Source organism: Gordionus sp. m RMFG-2023, chromosome 3 (assembly GCF_954871325.1).
Source record: "Gordionus sp. m RMFG-2023 chromosome 3, tfGorSpeb1-WG-v2, whole genome shotgun sequence".
Lineage (NCBI taxonomy): Eukaryota > Metazoa > Nematomorpha > Gordioida > Chordodea > Parachordodidae > Gordionus > Gordionus sp. m RMFG-2023.
This window is the reverse complement of record NC_088777.1, coordinates 49,161,543-49,177,154: the sequence shown is the minus strand read 5'-3', so window position 1 is coordinate 49,177,154 and position 15,612 is coordinate 49,161,543. Positions and strand designations below refer to the sequence as shown.

Sequence of the window (15,612 nt, the reverse complement as noted above, 5' to 3'; positions counted from 1 at the left end):
CAAAATTACCTCATATATTTTATATATAGGTTAGAGATCAACTGATAATAAAAGAAGAAAAAAATCCCCTATTTCGATTGGGTCAAATTAACTAGTTCTATTCATATTTTTATATTGAACAAATTATTTTAGATCAATTTTGACTATGAACCATCATGTAAATGCTAGCCATTTTAAACCTAAATTTATACAAATTTAAAAAAAATTAATTTAACATGAAGAACATTATTCATAGCCATTTTACCTAAGAATGTATCATTTAAAACTCATGAAGCATCATTTCTAACTAAAAGTATGTCATGGTCTAAACTTTATAACTAATTTTTTTAAGTCCTTAAGACCTACCATGCGGGAGTCTTATAGGCCCTACATATACCTAAACCGAATTATTTGTTATTCGATTTGATTCGATTCGTATTTTACGAATAATAACACAATTATTCGATTCGAAAATTCGAATAAGGAAAATATATTATTCGTCGAATAATTTTTTATCTATTATTCGATCGAATTATTCCAGATATATTATTAGTAGGATAAAAAAATTTCCTAGGAATAATGAAGAAACATTTTATATTTCATGTTGTTAACGGCTGTTTTTATTCAAATAATTCATAATACAAAATTAACTTTAGAAAATTGTTTTATGATGGACGAAGAAAGTATTTATTTATATGTATATAACACATATACAGTTATAAATAACTAGTAGTATCCCGCCAAGAATGACGGGCGAACCAGATATTTCTCCTTTGTTTGATGATGGAGAAATCATAAATTTGACTTTTTGCAAAAATTTTGTGTTTAAAAAATTTGTTGTTGGTATATTTATATTTGTCTTCTACATGATATGAATATTATATAACAGGCGCGTACGCAGGAATTTGGTCTGGGGGGGGGGGGGATAATAAAGTTTTTTAAGAAATATTATTGTTAATTAAAAATACTAAGCATAAATTTAAAAGGATTAATAACTTTTCTAATACACAATTTTAAACTAATGTGAATTAAAAAAATTATATATATAAACCGGCATTGAAAAACTATAAAATAGATGTGAATTATAAAATATAAAGTGAATTTAACTATGAATCACTTAAATGACCCAAAATTGAAATTTGAATTTTTTGAGCTTTTAAAATATATAAAGTATAAAAAATTTAAATGTTGGAAATATAAATTAATACACAAAAAAGTTTCTTAGGAATAATTGTATTTTGTATGTTTTGAGCTAATTTTTCAATTATCTATCCTTGCTTGGCGTTAAATGCCTATGAATATTCAAAAGATCCAAATCATTCAATTTCAGATGTTGTATTTCATAGGTATGTTTTCCACAGACTTGCAGGCCCGGCCCCCGAGCCGGACCGTATTTCAATTTTTTTAAATTAACCCGGGCCGGGCCCGTAATTTTTTTAAAAACACCCGGGCTGGGCCTGAAAATTTTTTTAGAAAAAATATCCGGGCCGAGCTGTATATTTTAAAACCAAATATTTTAAATCGTCATTATTAGCTATAAAAATCAAAAATAAATATAATTTATTTTAAAATTCGGGCCGGGCGTGAAAATTTTAATAAAAAAAACCCGAGCTGGAAAAATTTTTTTAAAAAAAATCTGGGCCGTGTCCTGCAAATGGTACCTATGCAAGGCTCTGTTAGTCTTCTTAAAAAAGAGAGTGTTCTCTCATTATTTTACTAAAGAGCTGCTAATATATATATAACCATTTTAATACATTGGTAGTATAATCTAAAATGTGTTTGAAATAAAAAGCATTCATAGCATTTTTTGGGACTGTATCAACCATAGTTAATCTTTTAATCATAGTTATTCAGCTAATAAGGCATCATAAGATATTTTAACTTCTTCATGATAAAAATATAACAAATATTTATATTTTTTTTCTATCACCATATGAAAAAGGTTGGCATAGGGGACATTTGTTTTGTAATACTCTTCTACTGATCCTATATTAATGTTATGACGATGTGCTTGCTGCAAGTCGAGGGGGGCAGATATTAAACACGTATAGCTCTGCTTTTGACTCAACAATAACATATAAAATATGAAATTCTTCAACAACATTAGCCGTAATTTCCTTGAGTTCTAATAAAATGCTCTCCGCTATTCTCATCTTCTTAATCAAGTTAATGTTATGTTTTTGAAAAGTATTACATAAAATAGTTGTATAATTAAATAATACATTCTAATGAGAAAAAAAATTTGGAATAAGTATTGAATCCAATAATTTTCTTGCTTCTGAGGAAATATTTCTTTCAAGCCATTGTGATATTTCAGTAATAGCATTAATAATCGGCTCTTCTAACTCCATAATAGCTGTTACTGCTTTTGGCGGAGACTCGCTCTCGTTGGACAAGTTTGCAATTTCTTTCTCCCTGTTGGACAAGTTTCAGAGATAATTGATAATTATTATTTGACTAGAAATTTAGATAAATATTACGCCACTAAAATTTGAAAATAATAGGAAAATTACGCCAAGAAACTTGAAATCGAAGTTGATTGATAAAATAGTAGATGAATGTGATAAATAAATGTAATTAAATATGGAATAACTATTAACAAATATAAATTAATATTAACAATAATATTTTTGAAAAATATAAACCGGCATCTGCATTTTTTGGCTTTGGGGGGGGGGGGGATTTGTCCCCCTGCCCCCCCCTGCGTACGCCAATGTTATATAAATATACTATATTTATATGCTTCTATATTATTTTACTAATAAAATTTGTTTGTCTTTAATCCATAGTTAAATTTTACAAAATAAATTTAATATGCTATCTTTTTTAATTTACGGTTAAATAAAATTTTCGAATTGAATTGAATATTCGACAAATCGAATCGAATAATCATTTTATTATTCGTACGAATACTAATAATGAATTATTTGATTTAGACGAATACGAATACTTCCATTATTCGATTCGTATTTTTGTAGGTCTAGCCCTACAAGAGTTATATGGTACGCTTTCAGTTTTAAATGATACCTTAAGTGGTAAGATGATATATATAGTTATTTTTAAATAAACGCTTTTTGGATTTAACAAAAAAATATTAGCTTGTTTTAAAAATAGGGAATATAATAAAGAGACACAATACAAATTAAAGGTATATATCTTGAGTTCTAAAAGTAACTTTTGAGAGTAATTTTGTTAAAATTCTAATCGAGAATATTAGTCAAAAAAAGAATATATCACTTAAGTCTCGTGATTTCGTGCCAAACCTTTCTACAATTTATTGGCGAAGTCTTTGAGGCTTAAATTAATATTATTTTTGTTCAAAAAACTCTTTAATTTCCCAGGTTATCTGAATAATAAACTAACTGGCCAGATGGTAACTTTTATAATAGTTTAAATATATGCCGTATTGAATAGTCAGTTGATGCTTATTTTATATATTAATAATAGATTATAAATTTTGTTTTGTGTGTAAATTGACCAGCCTTGTTCAATTTTTAAATTATAAAAAAATTTTTTTTTAATTCATAGGTTGATTTATGCTAGAGAAATCATTCGGGAATATTCTTTGAACTTATATATATATATAACATGAAAGGAAATAATCTGAAAAACAAAATTCATTGAGTTGCTTTAATAACTGGACCATGATAGTTTTAACATTGTAATAAAATGAAATATCTTATGAAATTATTTGCTATATATATAATTTTTCCCCCTTTAATTTGTCATGTCTCATTTTTTGCTTCCGAGTAGAAAAATTAAACTAAACCACTTCATCATTAATATTATCGGAAAAGAATTGACCAGGCTAAAAGTTGGAAGTAAATTTGTTGAAGGCTTAATGGGCCTAAACCTATGAGAGGATTTGGATGACAGATTGGTGCGAGGAGCAGAAAAAACAGGATTAGATAGGAACATTATTATTATTGTTATATACATTATATAAAATGATTATCATATATATATATATTTTTTAAACTTCTTTGAAGTGTGAACGCTTTTTGCATCTTGTCATCTTGCTGGTGCCATTTTCCGTGAGGAACTAATATTCCCTCTAAAACGCAGAACTGTCCATAGGCTTATCAAGTAAAAAATTAAACATTATGATAGTATATATGATATGTTGGCGTCAATGTGTTACTTTTTTCAACTTTATATCGTTTTTTGAGTGCGTTTCTTTTTAAAATTTTTGATTTTACCAGAAATATATTCCAGCATGTTTAGAATACGTATCCTATGAATCGTAGATAATTTTCCTGATAACATTTGAGTTATTTATAATTTATATAAAAAAAATTATAAATTTTGTTCTTGGAAAAATTGTTTAAAATTCAAGCGGTATGGAGTTGAAAAGTAAAACATGAATTCAAAAGTTTTAAATAACCTAATAATATTTTTCACCGATTTTAATAAATATTTATTTAGTTGGTTAGAAAAAAAAGAAACACTTGTTGAACCCCCCCCCCACACTTCCCTTTAATAATAAAATTTTTTTGTGCAAATACTCAAATTTAATTAAGGCTACTAGAAGAGTACGTTTTCGTTCTACCGTGTGGAATGATTACGTTTCATAATATAATTTTTGGTGTATATATAGTTTTTTTAGGGGCAATAAATACACTAGTTTCTCTATTTGATAACCGCAACCATGTGATCTAGGACGGACTAACCGTTGATTAGGCCAGACCAGATTCGGATAGACTTTTAAACCCGTTTTTGATCGGATTTCCTTTTTATAAATATGTTTTATACCACCATCCGGTTTAAAAAAAAAAATTCCAGATGATTAATGAAAAACCGGAAATGAGGACTGGTTTTCTTTCACAAAAAATATTTTTGTCCGTTCTTTGACCTTCACAAACGTACATTCATTATTTTATTTATTCGATTACTTTCGATTAGGTTAAATTTAAAATCAAATATGAAAGCGAATATTTTACATTATTTTTTATAAAAAATTAATAATACTTTGATATTATTTTAAGGCTGTGCCCAAAATATCAAAAAAAATTAAATTCACAAATTTTTGAAACTTTAATTAAAATAAGTAAACATGCTATTTTAAATATAAAAATTAAATCATGTCCAAAATATGATTCTGGAAAATTTTATAAATTTCAAAAATTAACATAATTTCATTAAAATTTTGAAAGTTTTGAACTTTAGAATTTTTTTAAAAAAGATTTTAAATATAATAGTCTATTTAAAAAAATTGTTTTATTACCTTTACCTAGCTTTCATAAGAAAAAGCTCTTTTTTTAAAAAAACCAATTATGTTTCTATACTTTTTTTTGCGCATGAATATTATAGTTAATAAGGGGAAGAAAAATTATTTATTTTTAAAAAGTAAAAATAAACTTTATATTACAACATAAAGCAATTATATATAAAAGGATATCTTTTTTCTTTAGTATAGTTAAACCGAAAATTGAATTTTATAATAAAGAGGGAGAGGAGGGAAGTGGGTGTGAGGGGGGGGGGGGAGTTATTTGTCTAAAAAAGCATATGATAATTATAATTTCGGAATATTAATAAATGAAAATATTACTTTTATTAGAATTATTATGGTTAATTATGAAAGTTATTAATTGTATATACTATGTTAGAGCCAAATCACGTGATTACAGTCAATTCGTGTATTGATTGATTTAAATCTTAGCCCAAGTCGCTCGCTAGTGCATAAATTATTTTAAGTAAGTTCATAACCAAATTATCTGAAATTTATAGGATGATAGAAATTTGTTTTGGCAAAATCAGATTGTTGAAAATTTTTGAAAACTTATAAAACAAATAGTTTAATTTAACTATCATCCCAAATCAATTATTTAGCCCATTTGTTTTTTTAAATTTGAATAATCATAACTTCATCAGAATACGTATTTTAAGCAAGAGAATTTTTATAAATTTTGGACAATTTATATGATATAAGGCGATTTTATTGAGGCAAATACGAACATTAAAATGATTACGCGATCTGACAGTAAACATTAATAGCTTATAAATTTTTTTAGTGCCTATTTATCTCCATCTCGCTAACGTGATGTTCTTTAAGTTTAGAAGAAGAAGAAAAATGTGAAAGATTGAATAAGATTGACATTACGCTTACCTTGAGATAAAATCCAAGCTTGGCACATAAAAGTGAGAAGGACTATCCGGTGAAAATGAAAAGGCAGGGTAGTTGTTCCCATGTTGAAAATTTTATTATATATATATATATGTGTGTTAAAAAATTATTTTACAATTATGGCTCCAAAAAAATTTGTTTGAATTTTTAATTAATTAATTTTTTCTTATTAACATTTTATTTTGCGTATAATTTTTAAGAATTAACCTTACTTTGTCATTTAATGAAATTACTTTTATAATAGTTATTTTCGTGATATTTCAATTTATATACTTTTTTAAATGATAATAATTTCTTTAAAAAAAATAATACGAATTATAACAATTAATATTTAGTACCCCATCTCATCACATTGAAATTAGCCCGGAGTTTTCTGGCCAAATTTGTTCATGTTATTTTAACGCAAATTGATTATCAATTTTTAGGAATGTGTCTTGGACACTCACATTTGATCATATATATTGCTAAATTCGGTTATAAAAATTCATGGCTATCTTAACATAGATAAGATATGAAAATAATATTTATGTATTTACGGGAGACTGAGGTTAATGCGAGCCAATAGGCAAACGGCAATGAAATCGAACTTCTAAACAAATAATATCTCATTCATTTCCAATTTAATGTGTTTTAAGTTAAGTTTACTGAATAAATTATTTTTTAAAAAATAATACCATATCTGTTAAAGTAATTGTTAAGAGGATTATTAAATTATCATTGAAATAAGGATTGGCATCCTAATATTTAAACAAAAATTGAGATATTTTTAATTTAATCATTATTTTTTTTTAAACTTTATACAAATGGACTCTTGATTTCATGATAAAATTATTTTAGATTATAATTCAAGATTTGTTTTAAATTCGATTACAAACATGTTAACTAATCTTTTAATTCTATAATATAATTACTTTTAATTACACGTAGACCCCCTTCTGTTCATCCGTTTAACTTTTTTAAAATTTGTTTAGCATTGATATATTATGCACATATAAATACTTTTCTTATACATATCATTTTTATCAATTAAAAATTATATTATAGTAAATAGTAATTTTGAACCTTAAATAAACATTTATATATCATCAATTTTATTTATAGATATTTTTTTTACAAAAGTTGTCATGTAATGTTAAAATACCATTAAATTATTAAAATAACAGTTAAAATCATTAACTTATTATTTACTATAATTTTAAAGTATGGAAGCTACAAATTAATTTAATTTTAATATGTATATAGTATTTCTAAATTGAGGTTTGAGGGACCCCAACCTATTCCCTCGCGTGATTTTTTTTCATCTGTACTATAGGGTTAAAAACGTTTTTTTCTTAGTAGCTCCCTAATATCCCCCTGCACTAAAAATAAGTATTTTGTTAGTCCCCTGAACGATTTCTTTTATAATTAATTCTTATAAGTATTATATATATTTGATTTTAATAATTAAAAATTAATTAAACTATCTAAATTTTTATTTTTATAAGTGCAATTTTAATTATTGGATTAGATTAATATATATAAATTATATTCACTATGTCAGCTTGCAATCAAATTCTGTGTTAAAAATATAATATCAATATTACTCATAATGTCTAAATATTAATTTAGCATTAACATTTGAAACTTAATTGACTTTTATTATTTAAATTATTTTATAGCCCTAAAATCATTTATTAATCGAAATAACATATTTAATAATATAATTAGCCGAGTTCAAAATTACTAGTCAACTATAATATTCATTTTTAAATTTGCAATCTTCCAACAGATCATGGACCAGATCTTCGGTGACATGAAAGATGTCATATTTTACATTAATGATTTACTTGTAACCGGAAAAAACGATGAAGCTCATATAAACAATATAAAAAAAGTGTTTGAAAGAATTTCATTGTTTGGGTTAGTACCTAACTTCATCAAAAGTGTGTTCTTTAAAAATAAAGTGAGGTTCCTGGGTCATGATATTGTCGCCGATATAACCTTTCACGATTTAACCTTGTACAATTTAACTTTTTACAATTCAATAATTTAACTTTTTATTATTTTGTTTTTCGTTTTGATTATATGTATTCTAATTTATATTTTTTAGATAATATATATATAGTGTGTAGAACATAATAAAATGTGGATAGATATATTGAAAACGTATTTTATATTTTTTTTTGGATGACCACATCATTATATACATGGTGCCCCTGTCTTTAAATATGTTGGGTTAAAAAAAAACTCACCGTATTTTTTTATATATTTGAATATCTAAATTTAACATATAAAAAAAAAATCAAAATAAAAAAAAAATTCCTTTTGGTAATATTCTTATATTATAAAGGTAAAAAAAAAAGTTTTACAAAATGTCATTACAAAAAAAATAAATTTATTTGAAAACATGTACATCTTCAAAATCGTAAATTTCCATTTTCTGTATCTGTTAACGATATTTTATTTGAACTGACGGACAACTCGGATACACAATATACACGAGAACCCAATAATGGAGAAGTGTTCTTTGTGTTTTATAACTTAAAGGACATGTTACCATGTTACGAGGCCTTAAATGGCAGATTTTATGTATACGGAGAATCTGAGTTTATGCAGTGTATTTTCGTACGAAGGTACATTTTTTCATTTTGAAATATTACATGTTAATGGATTAATAACCTGCACTCCCTGGTCCAATGGGAAATCCATTATTTGGGATGCAACATGCATATCATCCTTTCCTTCGTCAATTAATACAAACCCTCTTACTAGTGGGGAAAATAAAAAAAATTAATAAATATTCAAAATTAAATAACTTTGTATTTCAGCCAATAGGTCATTTCAACTAACGGCAATTTTTCACAGTCTACATATATATTTTTTTTAAAAAACTTTATCACGAAAATTTTTTAGCATAACAAACGAAAATCGCGAATCCCTTTTTCTTAAACAAAAACTTCAATTGGAAATTTTTAAACACAATTATACTTGCTTTTTAGGTATATTTTCATTATTAAATTAAGCTCTTTTTATAACCTTCGATACTATTAATATTTAATATATATTTTTATTTAGTAATTTTATATATTTTTACATATATAATTGTTTTAATATTTTAGTATTTTATCATTTTTTTTTTAAATTATACCAATATCAATATTGTTTAAATAAAAATTTTATAATTATTATGGTACTCAAATATATACGCAAATTTCATTAAACTATAAAAAATAAATTTTAAATTATCATCATTCTTTATAAAAGTAGACATATAGTTGATAATTCTCTATTATATAAAATTGGTTATAAAATATTAAGTAAAATGCCACTTGTAGAGACGTATTTGAGAGCATAGTATATATTACAGTTAATATTTTAATAAATTTTGGTAATAAATGCTTTTGATAAAAAATATAATTACCAATTTACATTCAATACTTTAACGCCATCTATTTTTTTAAAATTATTATTAAAATAAAACATCTTATAATTCATCCCACAATGGATTTAATCATATTAGATATCTTTTTTTCCTGCTCTTTTTTGTGTTTTTAGGAAAGCTATTATTTTCTTTTTTGAAAATCAGTTTTGAGTTAAATTTTTAATACGAGTATATTTTGATATAATTGCAAACTATTATTTTAAGATATAATATACCAACTAGAGGTGGTGCGACAAAAATATTAAAATCTTAATTGCTTTCATCGTATCACTCTGGTCCTTATTTTATAATTACAAAATGTTTCATTTCTAATATGGCATCCTTTCCGTGTAAATAACTCAAGGCTTAAATATATTTGCATGATTTATCAATTTATTTTTATATAGTATAATAAATTCTGATATGAGTTTACATCGTGTGTGTCATAGCTATGACTACAAATTAACCAGCTTTTATTATTTGTGTGACTATGTAATATAAGATAATTACTTCTGCTGCTAAGAGAATTTGATTCATAATTTAGATGAGCAATAATAGTCAAATGTCTAGTTGTTTATATATCATTAAAAATGGAAGATAATCCTTTAAAAAATTGAATATTTTACAATAATTTTCTCGATTACTTATTTAGCTTCATAACATCTATGTCAAACCACCATATAGTTTTATGATTTGGATTAGTCGTTTATAAGAATTATTGATTTGGTTAGGCCTGCAAATATTTACTTATTAGTCAATTCTCATTCTCTAAAATGGTAACACAACATTATTATATTAGTTAAATGAATATTTGTCAATGTAGCTTACTAAGAATTATATCGCGCTATGTAGTTTTTAAAAACCATTATCAATTGAGGTTAACCTTCTGTATCACTTGTAATTCATTAGACAAAAATTATTTTTATACTCGCAATCAAAAGTATTTAATATTGGAATAAATGGATAAATATTTTGTGTTAAAAAATATTATATTTTGAAATGTCTTCTGTTGTTCTACTTTTATTACTTATATGCATAATAAATGGCAAAATATACAATTCAGAATAATTGTTCAGAATTTGCAAATTTCAATTAAAACCGGCCGAAGGCCTGGCAAAAGCTATCTGAAAGGCCGAAAAGATAAGGGGTATGGGGCGAAGCCTTCATAAATTTTTTTTAGGTAGAGCCTCCCGAGATTGTAAAATCTAGTGACGCCCCTCGTTAGAAAAAGGGTATTTCTGAAAAATTTCAATAGAAGACTCTCGGGGAATCGTTAAGCAACAGTCTCTGAAAGTAGTTCATATTTGCAAAGAATGTAGAGTAAATTTATAAGAACAATGCCAGAAAATGATTGTAACATCAAGGAATGCTTTATTTCTAGCGACATGGGAAATATAGGTTAAAGACTTTGTTTGATTAAAAAATTTAATAAAATATGTTGGATCTGGTTGACAGTAATTATGAGTTAAGAAGATTGACTTTAGCATCTCACGACATTTTGTGTTTACAGGAAATGAATTTAACTTATATGATCCAAGTTTGAGTGTTGAAGCTAAACCAAAAACGATGAGATATCGTTAAGTGAGGTAAGTGAATTAATTAGTATATATAATTAATCATAACATAAAGAAAAATCAAAATTTAGTTTTAAAATGATTGAATGATAAACAATAATCGCAGAAAAAATGTTGGTCTATCTAACGAAATAGTTTGTAAACAAACTAAATAATTTACATAAACTACTCAAATGTTTTGCGTTGTATATATTTTCATATATTATGTTTAAAGTTAAGCTTATAGGATATTGTATCTATATTATTTAATTAACAGAAAAGAATATAACTTTGTCTTATACCAAGTTTCAATAAGAAAATAAATACTAACTTTTTAATATTGATAATTGACTTTTTAATATCAATAATTGATTTTACTTTTAAAAAGATATATCTTATTATAATCCAATATCAGTTATCTTACCTATTTTGCTTAAATTTAATATAGAAGCTTGTCTAATTCTATCTTAAATTCCTACAGTTTATAAATTAATCATATAGATTGTAAGATAGCGTGAAGTGCCTAAACGTCTAACTACTTTAGCTAATTATAAACTAGCTAAGCCCCCAATTTGTTTACATAAGCTAAGATTATATATTAGCTGTAGTTCCCGCTTTTGGCGTAATTAGTGAGCAATGCAGGTAAATTGCCTAAAAGCGAGCTAGATATTGATTTTAAATTTATTTTTATAGATTTATTTTATTTTGTGTATTTAGTTATTGTTAGTAATTCCTTTTAAATAATCTTTTATTTAAACGCGATTATTCCCTAAAAGAATTATATTTAAAAATATAAGGTATGTTTTGATTGTATAATTTATGATTGCATCAGTAAATATTCAAATAAAGTAACCCATGACCGGAAGAAAAAAAAATTTCTTGAATTATTTTATTTAAAAAAAAAGAAAAGAAAAGAAAAGAAAAGAAAAGAAAAGAAAAGAAAAGAAATGGGAAATATACGGCTGCTTTTCAAAGTAGAAAACATATTTAAAAAAAAAAAATGAAGTAAAAAAGAAATTATTGCGATTCAATCGAGAATAATGTTGTTAAAAATTTTAATTTGGGCCGATAAGATCAGCCTATAGATATGGCAAATTGAAGTCTAAACCTTTCAGCCCACCAGATATAAGCAAAATCTTTCAGGTTTACTTATTATTATTTTAGTTATAATTTTAATATGGCCGTTTTTAAAAATCGACCTGGTAAAAAAAAATTTCTCTTACACACCCCCTAACTCACCCACCCCCTCCTCTTCCTCGCCCTTCTCCAAAAATAGGTATACAATATATCACTGTAAACAAGAATTCGTAAGAAAATAATCAAAATATTTAGGAACGCATGAATTATTTTTATAAAAATCTAACATAGCCAAATTCTTACAATAAGTGGATCTAACTAATACTAATTCCTTGGTATATTTTGTTGGAATATCAACATCAAAAGCAACAAATGGGAAAATTTTTCTTCGTCACGAATAATAAAGGTTAATGATGCTTGGTACCTTAAGGTACCATCTATCAAATTTGAATTTTGTTCATTTTTCATTTTGATAGGCACTACCAAATATATTTATAATATATATTTGAAAAATCGTGATTTTTGGAAAGCCTCTATGGCCTAGTAGGCAAGAGCTTGGTTTACTTATCCCATGGTCCCGGGTTCGAATCCCAGGAATGATCATGTTTTTTTTCTTATTCTAACTTGGTGGTTCCATCCTTGGGGGATAATATATAGGAGGCCGGACTCGACCACGTGATTCCGTATTAATATATTAAATAATAAGGATCTTATTACATTTTAATAAATTTTGGTCGGTATTTAGCAAATTAGGTTGGTATTTAGAATATTTCCATACATTCACTTGGTAGTAAGCATCATTAACCAATAATAAAACCCTATCTCAGAAATAAGGATAACAGGAAATCGATTGAATAGATTAGCTCTGCTTAACATATACAGAAATTTTAACCACAAGATAGTTAATTTATCTAAAAAAAAAATTGGCTCAATCGCAAAAGAAAGATTAAATTTCTACTCGTGAAGGATATTTTAATTAACTATTTTTTTTAAACCGTCATATAAATGTTTAATTCTGTGAAATTTATTGTGATTTTACTTATCGGTTTCTCTTTAAATATTGATATATATAATATTAGGGTGCATCGGTAATTCGCCTATAGACATTTTGTTCATAGATTTCCCCCCCTAAGGAGTGACACTAAATGCCAACAAGCATTAATACCGGCAAACCAATATTTGTCCTTGATATACATATGCCCCCCCCCCAACCTGGATTATTATTATGGCTTTCAAACGCTACTATGCCAATTGAAATTTAATTTAGTGACTTGATCGTGCTTGCATGAGTTTGAGGGACCTAATTTAATGCTGTGAAATTTAAATTTTCGATGTGTGAAATATCTGGCTTAGAACATCATGAAAATAATGCTTATTTTTTTTATTTATATATTTTACACTTTTATATTATTTTTTATTCATATTAAATTTCCTTATGTAAATTTTCATAATAATGATTATTATATATTTGATTTTTTGTGAAAGAATAAGATTTTAATAACATCGATAATCTGTAGTATAATAAGAGCCACTCATATTATTTTCAACTGACTATATCTTTTTGTCATTTGGACGGAAATTGAAAGGAAAATGTGAAAACGCTTGGGTCCTTGACTATTACCTTTTTTTGGAGAATATGTTTGTTGTAAATATAAAAACGAATAGGCCATTACTTTTATAAGGTATTAAAAACTTACAAACAGAAAAAAAAAAGTTATAATTAAAATCTAATAATATAATGTCGTCGCGAATTGACCCTAATTATGGATTGCCTTTTCGACTCTGTATAACTTTTATAAAACCATAGAGGAACACATTAATTGATTAAAAACGATGCTAAACTTTAAAAAATTTACTGAACATCAACACGTAAGGTCTATTAACTAACTTAATATTAGACGTATAATCCCCTCGGCCGCCCCTTTTTGTAAAACAGATACCTATAGCAGATATTCAGAAGTCCCAAAATTCTCAATTAAATTTCAGCCCAATAGTTTCAGTTTACCCCTCAGCTAAAATGCCATTTCTCCTGGGAAAAAAAATAAAGATAAGATATAATTTTAAAAAAAAATATATATCTTTTTTTTTTACCGCCAAATTTGTAACCGAAGTATCATTAACTACTGCTAGGCTTCTGTAGACTAAGGAGTAAAATTTTAAGTTTACAATATTCCGATCAGATTCCTTCCTAACAATCAACCTTGCCCCGTTATATATTAAATTATATTTTTCCTATTTCTTATAGGCTATGGTGCTAATTACTACGTTCCCTATGCTGATCTCTTAGGGCGAGGTGGGTTAACGGCATTAAATATTTTTTTTGGTAGAATAAAAACAAATATATTAAAAAAAAATAGTTTCTTTTTTCTTCATATAATTTAAATTTTAAGGGTATTTATTTATTAAGTTTTTAGCCAAAATTACAGAATGATTATGTACAAATCTTTCTAATTCACATTACTAAAATGTTCATCTTTATTTTCAGTCTATTTATTTAAATTAAGATTATGTAAACAGGACTGTTACAAAAATATTTTCTTAGAAATTATTTTACGATGAGGAAAGCTACTTAAAATTACATTATTATAATAAATTCTATTAAATATCAAAGGCAATTCGATTTTCAGAGCTAAGGTTTATATATACATATCTTTTGCTTTTCATTGATTTAATATGTAAAATCAAATTTTTAGATAAAAAGATAATTTTAAATATAAATTCTTTTAAAAAATTTTGTTTTCCAAAATGACACATATTTTTTGGAAATTCATTATAGATTTGATGACCTCTGATGGTGAATAATATTTTAACACCCCCCCCCTAACCCATCCCTCTCCTTCCAAATAAAAAACGACTCCTGAATAAAGGACTTTAATTTTAGAAAAGGAACTAGTTTTACCCCTTTATGCTTTACCATAACATCTATTAAAAATTTCTTAAAAACTTTCTAAAAGTTTATTGAAACTTATTTTGACCACCGAATAATTTATATAAAAGTTTGTTTACTATAACCTACACAAGATATTTAAACTAACTGATTGAATTTTTAAAACGCGATCAAATATCGCGTCATCGAGTGACGTTAGGCGTTTGTTATTCTCTTTAGACAGGGATCGGCAAATTTAGTCCCTTGTATAATAGATTTTAAAATGAAAATCCAATGTGTTGATCCCAATATACATTCTCCTTTTTTTTAACCTATCGAATTTGGGGGATTTGAATCGGGGTTTTCGAAACCCAGCATTTCTACTTCCATTGAGCACGGTCGGCCACGTTCCTTTGTTAATTTTAAGATACTGGGGATATCTTTGTCAATCTCTGAAAAAAAATAGTTTCATTGTAAAACCTTAGAAGAATTATTATACTCATCCCAAAATTACCCTGACATTATATTTTGTATATAGAGCTCGATTAACTGATAATAGAAACAAAGAATCTCCTATTTCGATTGAGTCAATTACTTGATAGTTTTTTTATTG

The 15,612-nt window shown here is 25.9% G+C and overlaps 1 long non-coding RNA gene across 1 annotated transcript in view; it reads left to right on the top strand.

Annotated features, from left to right (window-relative positions):
• The window catches only part of LOC135927553 (uncharacterized), a 33,010-nt gene that overhangs the window by 8,562 nt on the left and 8,836 nt on the right, over nt 1-15,612 (top strand). Inside the window, exon 3 of the long non-coding RNA XR_010572117.1 lies at nt 3,969-4,065. This is a non-coding gene — a long non-coding RNA (uncharacterized LOC135927553). The remainder of the gene's footprint in view (nt 1-3,968; nt 4,066-15,612) is intronic.